The sequence below is a fragment of the Zingiber officinale genome, chromosome 2B, assembly GCF_018446385.1.
Source record: "Zingiber officinale cultivar Zhangliang chromosome 2B, Zo_v1.1, whole genome shotgun sequence".
Taxonomy (NCBI): domain Eukaryota; kingdom Viridiplantae; phylum Streptophyta; class Magnoliopsida; order Zingiberales; family Zingiberaceae; genus Zingiber; species Zingiber officinale.
The window spans coordinates 20,090,905-20,104,838 of record NC_055989.1 but is presented as its reverse complement, the minus strand read 5'-3'; positions in this window follow the sequence as shown (position 1 = coordinate 20,104,838).

Sequence of the window (13,934 nt, the reverse complement as noted above, 5' to 3'; positions counted from 1 at the left end):
GCAAGGGATGCGGAGCACCATCTACCCTATTCCTACAGTGCCAATATTAACTACGAAATCAGGTTTTACACGTTCATCACAGTTGCAATTTTTAAGCACTACATTGACTTTATTATCCAAAATACATGCATGAAAAGAAATCATGAAGCGACTCTAGGCTCTTACACAAGGGCCTATTTCTAAAAACGTGTTTGCTAGATGAAAATTGAGCAGGAGAAACCGGGCCAAAAGGGGACGGATCTACAAGCGTAGCAGCGCAGTTCAGCAAGGGAGGGATACAGCCAAGGCTACAGGCAGAAACGCCTCCTGACAAAGGAGCCACCGCGACAACTATTCCCCAGGCCAGCTTTGACTTGTGGAAGGAATTGGCCCTGGGGAACGAGCACTCCCGCGTGAAGACCTGTCGGGAGATTCAGGCGCGCTCACGGCCCGGACCAGCTCCGCGTGAAGGGAGTCGATGACTGTTTGTTGCCGGGCGAGCGTGTCTTGTTTGTCCTCAAGAACCGCACGGAGGAGAGATAACTCTGTCTCATGCTCTCGTTGCAAACGGTCTTGGCGGCTAATTTGGTGCTGCAGATCAAACTGGTATTCGTCTTTCATCGCCTTTTCTGCATGCACGCGAGATTTTGTAAGACGATACAGGGCGTCCATGTTATGCAAGGCAGCCAGCAGACGAGCTCGGTCCTTGGACAGGCGCTCCAGTTCGCGTTCTTTCTCGGCAAGTTGCGAGGTGAGCTGATCTATCCGCATTTGGGAAGGTAGTTGATCAACTTCGTCAAAGGAAGGAGAATGCATTTCGGGGGAAAGAAGCAGTTAAAGCACGGGTGAACAAAAGATAGTAGGGGAGCAGGAATGAAGAAGGATAGAGCGAAGAAGTGACCGTGAGGCTCTTTATAAAGAAGGCGGGTGGCCAAGTCAAAGCAAAGGCATGGGCGCAACACCCCAAGCGACTGGTGACGTAAGGAAGAAGGCATGGTATCCCAAGCAACGCGACACAAAAGCTGATGCATGACGCAGGAAGCAGGGTGCGCAGAGATATGCTGAGATCATAGAGATACGCTGAGGTAGATACACAGAGATCTGCTGAGATCACAAAGATATGCCGAAGTTACAGAAAGGTGCGGAGGTCTAGTCAGTCAGACTGTCGTCCTCCTTCGACTAGACTTGTGGGGGAGGCTTGTGATACGGTTAGTGATGGAGGGGCCCAAGAGGAAAGGATTAGAAAAGTCCAGGCTATGTGGCGGTCAAAAGTCACGAGGAGGTGGCGGTCAATAGTCATGGCGACTTGGCGGTCAAAAAGGCAGGCTGACAGGACAGTCAGGGCTCAGCATAGGCAGAAGCGGGTTGGGATCGGCAGAGCTGAGAGGAGTCAGCTCGATCCACAGGCCTGCAGTAGAGGGCCCGGAAATACAGAGCACATAGGCCGGTCAGGGTCGGCAGAGCTGATCAGAAGTAGCCCGAGCTACAGACTTGCGGTTGAGGGCCAGGAAGTACAAAGCGCAAGATGCAAGTCGGTATCGGCAGAGCTAAGCAGAGGCCAAGAACTGGAAGTATAGGCCAATGGGTCGGAAGCGGCAGAGCTGATCAGAAGCAGCCCGAGCTACAGACCTGCGGTTGAGGGCCAGGAAGTACAAAGCGCAGGATGCAAGTCGAGGTCAGCAGAGCTAAGCATAGGCCAATGGGTCAAGCGAGAGCTGATCAGTAGCCGAGCTACACTGCGGTTGAGGGCCGGAAGTACAAGCGCAGGATGCAAGTCCAGACGGCAGAGCTAAGCAGAGGCCAAGAACTGGAAGTATAGGCCAATGGGTCGGAAGCGGCAGAGCTGATCAGAAGCAGCCCGAGCTACAGACCTGCGGTTGAGGGCCAGGAAGTACAAAGCGCAGGATGCAAGCCAGGATCGGTAGAGCTAAGCAGAGGCCAAGAACTGGAAGTATAGGCCAGTGGGTCGGAAGCGGCAGAGCTGATCAAAAGCAGCCCGAGCTACAGACCTGCGGTTGAGGGCCGGGAAGTACAAAGCGCAGGATGTAAGTCGGGATCGGTAGAGCTAAGCAGAGGCCAAGAACTGGAAGTATAGGCCAGTGGGTCGGAAGCGGCAGAGCTGATCAGAAGCAGCTCGAGGCCAGGAAGTACAAAGCGCAGGATGCAAGTCGGTATCAGCAGAGCTAAGCAGAGGCCAAGAACTGGAAGTATAGGCCAATGGGTCGGAAGCGACAGAGCTGATCAGAAGTAGCCCGAGCTATAGACCTGCGGTTGAGGGCCAGGAAGTACAAAGCGCAGGATGCAAGTCGGTATCGGCAGAGCTAAGCAGAGGCCCAGAACTGGAAGTATAGGCCAATGGGTCGGAAGCGGCAGAGCTGATCAGAAGCAGCCCGAGCTACAGACCTGCGGTTGAGGGCCAGGAAGTACAAAGCGCAGGATGCGGGTTGAAGATCAGCGTAGCTATGTCTAAACAGTTAGGGCTGCAGGTCTGCGAATTGGAGGCCTGGAAATGCGAACCACAGGTGCAGGCTGGTGCGGGGACACAATGGATCGGAGGAGCTAAGTAATACGGGAGCGGAGAATCTCAACGGTCCGTCAGGGGTAATCATTACATACCAACGATGCGGGCGAAGGCGAAGGTTCCTGAAACGAAAAGATGCCCTCATAGCCAGTAGTAGCCTGCCAGCTGTCCCTCATTACAGGACAAAACCCAAGTGCGAAGGCGGAGTTTCCTAACAGAAAGATGCTTTCACAACAAATAGCAGCGCGACAGGTGTCCAGAGCTAGAGGACAAAGCCGGGCGTCTAACGTTTTCTGACAGAGGGGCAGGTTCTAGCAGGAGGATGCATAAAAGGGGAGAAATCCCTCGTACGCAGGTACGCGCACACACTCCCCCGTCACTTTTTTCCACAACTGTTTTCCTTTTCTCCTTCTGTCTGCTTTTTTCTGGGGAAAAAGGACCTGACTTGAGCGTCGGAGGGCCTGATCCGGGGACTTTTTCCCTGGGTTTTGGTTTCTAACGTGAGAGGGGGGATCGTCTGAGTGTGCGCAGGGTCCTGCAGCCGCATCAGCCACCCGTGGGGAGCCTGCACCGCCCGCGACTTTCCGTCAACGCCCAGTCCACCGCGACCGGCCTCCGTCCGACTCAGCTTCCGGACGGGATCAAGTATCAACAATTTGTGTTTAGTTGACTAGGGATTCTAAAGTGTTTGATGTTGATTCTAAATTTTATGTTATGGATCTATGTTGTAAGTTTCAATTTACTAAAATTATATGAGTTTATATGTTAGCTTCCGTTTATTTCAGATTCCTATACTGATTTTAGTTTTAGTTGCTTCCAACAAATATGTTTCAGATTGTATAAGAGTTATCAATTTGAGATTTAGTATTGGAGATTAGTTTTCTTAACCAATAAAAAATAAAATTTAATTAGAGGAATGGACAATGTATTTTATGAGTAGATTATTATAAAAGATATTTGTGAGTGAATGAGAAATAAATATTTAATTATAAGATACTCAAAGGAGGGAGAAGACCCCTATATCTCATCTATTTGCATAGCTTAAAATTTTGATTCGATTCGGTTAGTCAATATTAAATAAGTTTTCGGTTAATTTATAGATCGAATTAATCAAGTGCTCACCCTACTATAAACATGAAAACATAAGTACTAACTCAAATATACACAAATGTTATTTTGTGTCAAACTAATTGGAAGAAAAAAAAATCTATATTACACAAATTTAGTCCATTCGATCAATTGGCGCAGCAACAAAACTGATTCTAGTTAAGGTTGACAAATCAAATAGGGAAGCTAATTAGAGCCCAGTGGTTTGACATTCATTGGGTAAAGGCCCATTCATTATTCAATCAAATTAGAGGGGCTATGCCCTCTCCTTTCTTTGCAATAGAAGTGTTGAATAAGCACTTCGATCATTCCACACAAAGTGTATCGAATACTTAACCCCTTATGCCTTACTAGGCTCTTTTTAAATTCAGTTCTTAAATAAAGGATGCTAGTTGTAATTAACTAGTTATTTACGCCCTTTAAACTTGCTTTGTATTTTTTTAAAGAGACTTCAACTATAACACTTTAATTTATTTTCGCTGTGAAAAAGATCGAGAAAATAAAAAAAAAGTAGAAAAATATTTTTTCCGACTTCTCTTTATATTGCTTGCATCCAATTTTTATAAATCATTCATTTACATCATTCTTCCACAAGGGACCACAAAGAAAGTTTATGTTGGAAGATAATTACACAATCTATCAGTTATAAGGGGAACTTTGTTGAATCAAAATTACAAATCAACTTCAGACTTATCTGCAAAATGACATGAACGGATAATCTCAAGTTGTTTGACTAGCTCCTAGTTCTGCCGAGCTTCTCTTAGTGCTTCCCGAGTCTAAGTGGAAAGTCGATGAGCTGCTCACAAGTGCTTCCCGAGCCCGAGTGGAAAGTCACTAAGCTTCTTTGACCAGGTTACTTTTTGAGTACCGCAAGGTCTGAGCATTGAGTCGGTTAAATGACGAATGCTCTCGAGTGCTTCCTGAGTCTGAGTGGGAGAGTGATGAGTCAACTAAGTGCTTCTAAGTTGAAGTCGAGTGCCTCCGGGTCCACGCCGAATGTTGCCGAGTTGCCGAATACAGAGTCAAGAAAGCTGAGTCTGGAAATCAAACAACCCGACCGATTGTCGAATATCGCCCAAGTGGGTTCCTATAATGAGTTAGGACATTGATTCTGGTTCGAGAAAGGAAACACTGAGGCATATGTTTGACATCGTTTTCTTAAAATAGATTCGTTCCCCTACGGTTGTGCTTTGAGGTTACGAATGACATATGTTTCCTATGATACAATGGTAAACTGTGATCAATACCAAGCATTGGTTAATCACAGCGAACTAAATTCATACCCACATACTATTACGAGTAGAACGTCGAGCAAAATGCACAACAGAGAGGAAGACACAAGAGGGAACAATAGTGGATGAAGTTTTCTTTCTCTTTATGTATGTTCTTATTTTTTTTTGCTCAAAGTAATGGCCTCCTTATATAGGACCTTCATACCTCAACTACAACAAATGACCCAATAAAAGTCATTCATTGCCTTTATTCGCCATCCTTGAAAAACCAACTGTCGATTGATTGTTTCAATCGGCGATTACAAATTCTGTGTTAATCACATTAATGGATCCATTAGTTACCTTGAGCAACAAGTAAAAGAATGATTCAAGTGGCAAAACATTGGTTGTTCCATTTGCATAAATTTTGGCTCGACCGGTCTAGTATTCAACATGTACAAGTCATGCTCGCACACTAGTTATCTTTGGTTTAGTGTAATCCGGATCCTGGATTTGAACCTCCTACGTGGCCACTGTTGGATTGTAAAGTTCGTTAGGGGGGGAGGGGTGAATAGCGATTATCGAGAATTCAAAAATCAAATCGAGTACGCAACGGAAATAACAAGCACAACGCTAACAAAACTAATTTTACTTGGTTCAGAGCCTTCGCCAACTCCTACTCCAAGGTCCGCACGTGAGAGTGCTTTCGTTGGGCAATCACTAGTAGTTCGCAAAAGGATTACAGATTAAGTACAAGAACTTGTAAAATGAAATTACCGACAACAAGAAAATAAGGTCTAAATCGTTGGTTGTTGGTGAAGCTTCGCAGCGTAGCAAGAGCGTCTTGGAAGCAACGCGCACAAGAGCAATCGCAGAGAGAAGGTGTTCACCGAAGCTCTGGTGGAAGGCTCCTTTTATAGGAGTGCTCCGGGCGCCCAGATCCCTTCTAGGTGCCTGGATCGTGACGTCGGCCAACCAATCGATGCACTCCAAACTGTCGAGATAAAATTTGCCTTTCGGGCGCCCGGACCCCTTCCGAGTGCCCGGACCTTCTTTTCCAGCAGGTTGCTTTCCTGCAAGACAAAGTTAGTCCAAGAAAAATACAAATTATACTACCCTGCAAAACAAAGTGTTAACACAATTATAGTCAAATAGAGTATTAATTAGTTCCTGTCCTCCCAGAACCAGGAACTAGTCAAGGTCTCAATTTAGGGATCCCAAATGAACCTAAACTAGACCAACGCCTACTATCCCTCAACTGGGACGCGTTCTCATAGTCACTCTCCTCCAGTGACTTACCTTCACTCACCGTTTGCCGGACATCCGGTCAGCTCATCAACTAGTCTGGACTTCGTGCCAGCTACCCGGTCAGCCCGTCGACCAAGCTGAGCTTCCCTGCAACACTGAGCTAGCACAATAGATAAAATGATAAGGCAAAATAGTGTTAATAGAATTCAAGTATAACCTAGGGTTATCTCCCCCTAGTGTTGTCTAGCTTCACTCACTAGGACTTCCATTGCCTAGCTTCACTCACTAGAGTCAGGCTTCACTCACCAAGACTTCTACCACCTAGCTTCACTCACCAGGATTTTCACTACCTACCTTCACTCGCTAGGGCCTGACTTCACTCACCAGGACTTCCACCACCTAACTTCACTCACCTAACTTCACTCACCAGGACTTCCACCACCTAACTTCACTCACTAGGACCTGACTTCACTCACCAGGACTTCCAATATCTAGCTTCACTCACTAGGGTCCGGCTTCACTCACCAAGACTTCCACTACCTAGCTTCACTCACTATAGTCTAGTTTCACTCACCAGGACTTCCACCTTACCTAACCTCCAGTTAGGACTTACCTTTGCTAGTCATCTAGTCCTGACTAGACTTCTCTCTTCCAAACATCAAGTCCTATTTGGATCAACCCTTGGTCAAACTAATTAGACTTAGGAATATTGTCAAACATCGAAATCATATAGGTCGATTGCACCAATAGTCACAAGTGAAAGAGAGCCTCTCCTCATGCATATATTCACAACTCCAATGGTTGTGACACATTACAAACCAACCGCATTGTCATGAAACTCTCAATGTGGAACTAAAGTCTCATTCACAATGTAGTCTCTTCCCATTTACCACCTTTTCCATTTATATTATTTCCATCAATCTCCACATGAACAAAAACAAAGTGTGAGATAATATTCAATAGTTGAGTTTAGTATATGACATATAGATTTTTACCCTTTGAACTTTCTCTTATGAAAATATGTTTGCTTATTGGCTGACAGTAAATACAATGTCCTTGAACTGTTCTATCTTCTATATAAGCAGTGACACATCTCACACAAGACTCTCCCTAATATAACTCAGTTCTCATGAATATGTTAGTTCTTGGTCATAAACATGTCTAGTTCTGTAATAAATTTTAAGAATTGCGCTTCTAATTTGTAGGACCAATGGCATCAACAGAGAGGGGTAAATATTGACTTGTTGTTTTTCTTTTACTCATTTTGTCGTGTTCATTTTATTAAAGTTAGTCATAGAGAAATATAATAAAAACAATAATGAACGAAAAGAGACATGTAGATTTACTTGGTTCAGTATGTCTAAGGCATAAGTACGGGAGGCACCTGCCCACTAATTTTTTTCCTTTCTAAAACTTTTCCGGAGACAGAGAAATTGCTTACAGATTTAAATCACAAGCACAAAGATAATAAGATAAAGTATGACTTATAAATATAAATAAACTTAGTCAACAACCGATCTAAAAATCCTGAGTGTGGTGCCCCTCCTGGAGCTTCCCCGGTGGTAGAGTTTCGTCTTGCTATCATTTTTTTCAAGTATGGAGATAGAGCAGTGGAAGAATGATTATTTTGAACGTAGAGCTTTTGTCTCCTTTTATAGAGTTAGATCATATCCTTAGTTGAATCAAGTCTTATCTAAATGAAGTTATATCTGAATCAACTCTTATCTGGATGAAGTCATATCTGGATCAAGCCTTATCTTTATCCATATCATATGACTTATCCTTATCCTCATCCACATCATAAAGTTAAACCTGATCAACTTCCATATCAATATTTTTGACAACTTAGCAATCTGGAACTGAACCCAGTTGGTCTACTGAACCGCTGGTTCGGTCTACTAAACCACTGGTTCGATCTACTAAACAAGTTTGGGTTTGGTTAGATCCAAGTCAAGTTCAGTTCACACGTTTATGTTTGTCTGCTCTCTTTTTTACTTTCAACTCTAAGTTTCTGCAAAACAATCATAAACAATAAACAAGCAACCTAAGTCTTAATCCTATAAGTCTACCTGGCCTACTAGGCTTACCTTTTGCTTAAAGTTCCCTCCTCCAAATCTACCACCTAAGGGTTAATCTCTTAGGATCAAGCTGTGTTCCTGTAAATCTACCTAACCTACTAGGTTTCATGCTTGGATTGCATCCAAGACTTTACCACCTAAAGCTTAATCCTTAGGATCTCACCACCTAAGGTGATTTCCCTTTGCCAAGCATCTGGTCACCTTTGACCTATTTAGACTTACCTTTGTCAGACATCTATGATTTTGTCTTGCCTAACCTCCAGTTAAGACTTATCCTTGACAAATATCTTGTCCTACAAAATTGCCAAGACTTTGCATTGCCTAACCTCTAGTTAGGACTTACTCTTGCTATACATCTGGTCCTACAAACTTGTCTGGACTTTTCCTTACCTAACCTCCAGTTAGGAATTACCCTTATTAGTTATCCTGACTAGACTTCTCTCTTCCAAATATCAAGTCATGTTTGGATCGACCCTTGGCCAAACTAACCAGACTTAGGTACATTGTCGAACATTAAAACCCTAGAGGTTGATTGTATCAACACAAATCTTTTGAAACAACTCCATTTCTTTCTCATATAGATGGTCTCTCAAGAAAATTTCACATTTTTATACTAGATCATTAAAAGTCATATACTGAATCTTCATCATTTCACTCGTCGATTGGGTAGTCCTCCCACAGTGATTTACTTAGTCGATACAGTTAGGTGGTAACATTGAACCTAGTTCTTGGGATCAGTCTACATAGGTTGGGTTTCTTTTGCACCAATATTTTCCATCTGCATCAAACTCATCCCTCATGATGTGCTTGCAACTAACTCTCTATTTAACCCATTGGTTAGTTGATCTGTTAGGTTATTTTTTGACTTTATATAGTCAATAGTGATAACTTTCATTGAGAGTAATTACTTAATGATATTATGTATACGACATATATGTCTAGACTTACCATTTTATAGATGGCTATATACCTGATCAATAGTAAATTGACTATTGCAATGTATGTATATTATTGGCATCGGGTTCGCCCATCTAGGAACATCTTCTAAATATTATCATAGTCATTCAACATCTTCATCATATTTGTCGAGAGCTACAAAATCATATTCCATTGTGAATCTGGTTATTATAATTTTCTTCAAAGATTTTCATAAAATGACTGCACTTCCCAAAGCGAATATATATATTTACTTGTAGACTTAGAGTCTTTCACATTAGATATTCAATTCACATCATTGTATCCTTCAATCACAGTAGTATATCTCATGTAGTGCAGTTCATAATCATGAGTGTACCTCAAATACCTCAATACTCTTATTATCCTCTTCCAATACTCAACATTAGGATTACTCGTGTATATCTCAGTTTACTTACTGTGTGGGCTAAGTCTAGTTATGTACAACTCATTAAGTATGTCAGATTTCTAATCACTCAAGAGTATTCTTTCATAGAGATACTCTCTTCTCAATTCTTCGATAGATGTTCACTCATATTTATCAGAGTTCATGCCAATGCAGTATCACCTTTGGTGAATTTCTCAAGAATCTTGTCCACATAATGAGACTAACTTAGAACAAGTTCTTGTGATGTCCTAAGAATCTTGATTCCTAGAATCACATCATCTATACTCATGTATTTCATGTCAAATTTTGAATTCAATATTTCTTTAATTGATTTGATTAACTTATTATCATTCCCAATGATAAGTGTGTTATTTATATATAGGAATAAGATGATATAGTCATTCTATGTGACTTTCATGTATATATACATTTATCACATTCATTAAACTTAAATTCACTTTTCTTCATGACATTATCAAATTTCTCATGTCATTGCTTTGGTGCTTATTTCAAGTCGTATAACAACTTCACCAATCTACAAACCTTATTTTTCGGCTCTGACAAAGAAACCGTTCAAGTTGCTCTATGCAAATTTCTTCTTACAAATTATCATTTAGAAAAGTCGTCTTTACATCTATTTGATATATTTTCTGATTTCGTAGAGCAACAATATCCAACAACACTTTAATGGAAGTTATTCTTGATATCGAAAATACATATCAAAGTAATCAAAGCCTTCACGTTGTCGGTAACTTTTAATTATCAATCTAACATTGTACTTATCAATCGTGTCATTTGATTTCATATTTTTCTTAAAAATCCATTAGCAACCGAGTGGTTTACTTCCTATAGGAAGATTCACAAGTTCCCAAGTTTGGTTTTCCAAGATAGACTCAAATCTTAGATGTAATTATCTCTTTTTAGTTAGGTCCATCAGAAGAGCCTATACCTTTTGAGTAATTTTAGGGATCACTTTCCAACATGAAAGTGGTAAAATCTATTCCGAAAGATTTTTCCACCTGAGCTTTTTTACTTCGTTTGAGCAACTCAACCTCAATTGGCGCTTCTTTTCTTCTTGTATTTCATATGTCTGTTTTAAGGAATTTTCTTTCTCTCGGGTCATATAAAGGAAATACATGTTCAAAGAATGAGGTATTTTTCAATTCTATTATTGAGTTCTTGTGTATATATGATATTTGTGACTTATACATAAAAAATGGATATGCATTACTGTTATGTACATATCCAATAAATATGTAATCAACATTTTTTGATCTCATCTTAATCCTTTTTGCATCAAGCACCAAACTTTGACAAGACACTCACACATTTCCAAGTACCTGTAGGATGATTGCCTTTCATTCCACAACTCATAAGAGTTTTTATCCATTTTCTGTTGGTGCGGGAAGCATCCGATGATCGAACTTGTGTTTTGATTATGTCAAAGGGTTCAAAGTTAGGTTGTCTTTTGATCTAACATGTTTGAATGAGATTGCAGGAAAGTCCTAAGTGTACTTAGGTAAAAGTCCTAGCCGCAGTTAGGCGGGTGGAAAACCCTAGCGGGTGGTAACCCTAGGTCTTAGGGGGTGGTAACCCTAGGTGAAGAAAAGTCCTAACTGCGGTTAGGCGAAGGGAAAACCCTAGGGGATGGTAGCCCTAGGTCATAGGGGGTGGTAACCCTAGGCGGAAAGCCTTGGCGGCTAGCAAAAGTCCTAGAGTCAGAAACTCTAGGCGAAAATCCCGGTGTCGCGACTCGGATGGAAAGTCTGGGCGGATCGTGGAGCGGGCATACAGCAGAAAGACCTGAAGACTCGGGCGCTGAGCAAAAGCCCAGTCAATCTGGAAGATCAAATTGGCAACATGTATACTCTCCTGAGTGGAGTAGGTGAGGACGCATTCCCTGCTGAGGGAACAGTAGGCGTCGATTCGACCTAGGGTTTCCGGACGGAAATCCAAAGTCAGAACCGGACAGTCCGGTGACTGTCAGACATTTATATTTATGTTATTATTATGTACTAACTTTGTGTTGTGGGATATGCTTGGTATTTTGGGAGTAACATATCTTGCAGGGACAAAAGAGCAAGTTTTGCCTCGGATGAATAGTACTCGAGGCGCCCTCTATGGAGTTTGGAAGCGCCTCGGGTGCAAGGGTTGAGGAGTCTACGCAGCGGAGCTGGAGGCGCCCTCCAAAGGAGCTAAGGCGCCTCGGACAGCCTTGGAGGCGCCCTCCAAAGGAGCTGAGGCGCCTCGGATAGCCTTGGAGGCGCCCTCAAGGGCATTGGAGGCACCCTCAAGAGGATAAGCTGTAGGAGTTACGGATCTTATCCATGCTGTGGATCCGAGCCTTCAGAGGCGCCCTCAAGGGTCTTGAAGGTGCCCTCAACGGCTTGTATCAGCTAATCTCGACTAGCAGCTTGAGACAACACTTTCTAAGCAATCTTTCTTTAGCGCACTACTAACGAGATGATCCGGCTGAGCTACAACAAGACACCGACGACCAGAAGCTTTAGTTTTACGATTCGCTTGTGTCGGTATAATTTTTAGTACAAATTAATTGTAATATTCATTTGTAATCTTTTGTGAGATTATAGTTGTTGCCCAAAGTAAACGCTCAACGAGCGTGGGCCTTGGAGCAGGAGTCGCCCCAGGCTCCGAACCAAGTAAATCTTGGTGTTTGGTTGTTTGTTCTTATTTCCGCTGCGTTTACTCATTAGTTTTCCAAAACGAAAAGTGAAAGTCACGAGCGCTATTCACCCCCCCTCTAACACTTTTCGATCCAACATTTTCTTCTGAGGTACCTTATTTGAAAGGTAATTAGCTTTTAATATAGTTTCCCCCACATGTACTCTGGCAGTCCAGAGTTCAATAGAAGAGCATCCATCAATTCTTTTAGAATGTGATTCTTTCGCTCAGCAACGCCACTTTACTAAGGAATATAGAGAGTTATTGTTTCATGTCTGATCTCATCAGCACATAGCTCAATGAACGGAGATACATATTCATTGCCTCAATCACTTCAAACCACCTTAAGTTTTTTATTAAGTTGATTTTCAACCTCATTCTTATAGAGATCAAATTTTCTATAACTTCATCTTTACTTTTGAGAAGATACACAATAATATTTTATGTTATCATCAACAAAAGTGATGAATTACTTATTCCTACTATATGTCGATATACCTTTTAGGTCACACACGTCGGTGTGGATTAGACTGAGTGGTTCATTGCTTCTTTCAACGTGTTGAAAAGATGACCATGTTATTTTCACTTTAACAGAAATCTCACATTTGTATTTTAGGTCAAGGTGGAATGTAGAGATGCTTGTTTATTAATCTATATAATACATCATAGTTAATATGTCCTAGTTACCATGCCATAAATATAAAAACTCAAGCATATAAATAGAAAAGTTTTCATATTTATTAACTGTGAGCCTAATGGTCATTACACGGAGCTTAAATATCCTATCAGTTACATAGTCTTTTCCTACAAATATTCATTTTTAAATAATACAACTTTGTCCGACTCAAAAGTAATACAGAAGTCATGTTTGCTCAAAAGTGATCCAAATACTAGATTCTTTCGAATCTCTGAAGCATGCAACACATTGTTTAGAGTGAGCTCTTTACTTGAGATTATCTTTAGCATGACTCTCCCATGACTCATGATGTCCGAGGTTGCTGAGTTCCAAATGAACAGCTTGACCATATCTTTGACTTCTTTAAAGTTATAGAACAACTCCTTGTTACAGCACACATGTTTGATAACATCAGCATAGTTTGTAGGATCGCGATCTTACATAGGATTAATTTAGAGTCAGAATTGGATCAGTCGATATCGGATCATAGAATAGTACGATCCATCCAAAAACCTTTAAAATTTAATTTAGTATTTGATAAGATGATCAAATTGATCAATAAAGACTAAATCAATTTGATATTTGATTAACATTCCCTTTAGAATAAATTAAATTAAATTATTATTATTAATGATATTAATGGAAAAATAGGTTGAAAATATATATGCTAAATAAATATAATTTATTTATACATTTTAAAATAAAAAATAAGTTATATATATTTTGATGAGATAATTCGATTAAGGTTTGAGGAAGTCTATTTAAACTATCTTATTTAAGTTAGGAATTGATTGGATCAATTAACTAAGGTTTTAATTGAAAACCTAGAGTTCACAGTGCCACCCCAGGTTATAGTGTAGTGGTTAGACCTTCAATTGTGGAACCCAGGAATCTCATAGTAGAGACTCAGCTGAACTAAAGTTCCAGCCTTTTAGAGTTGAGCTGATCCAAACTCAACTCTGACCTTCTCCTCGAACAGTCTTCCTCCCCAGCTTTTCGTCCCCTCGGAAGCATCGTACACGCCCTACTCGTCCGCTAATGTACTCTTCCATAAGTCCTCATTTCTCAGATGCATCGAGCCTGTTGACTT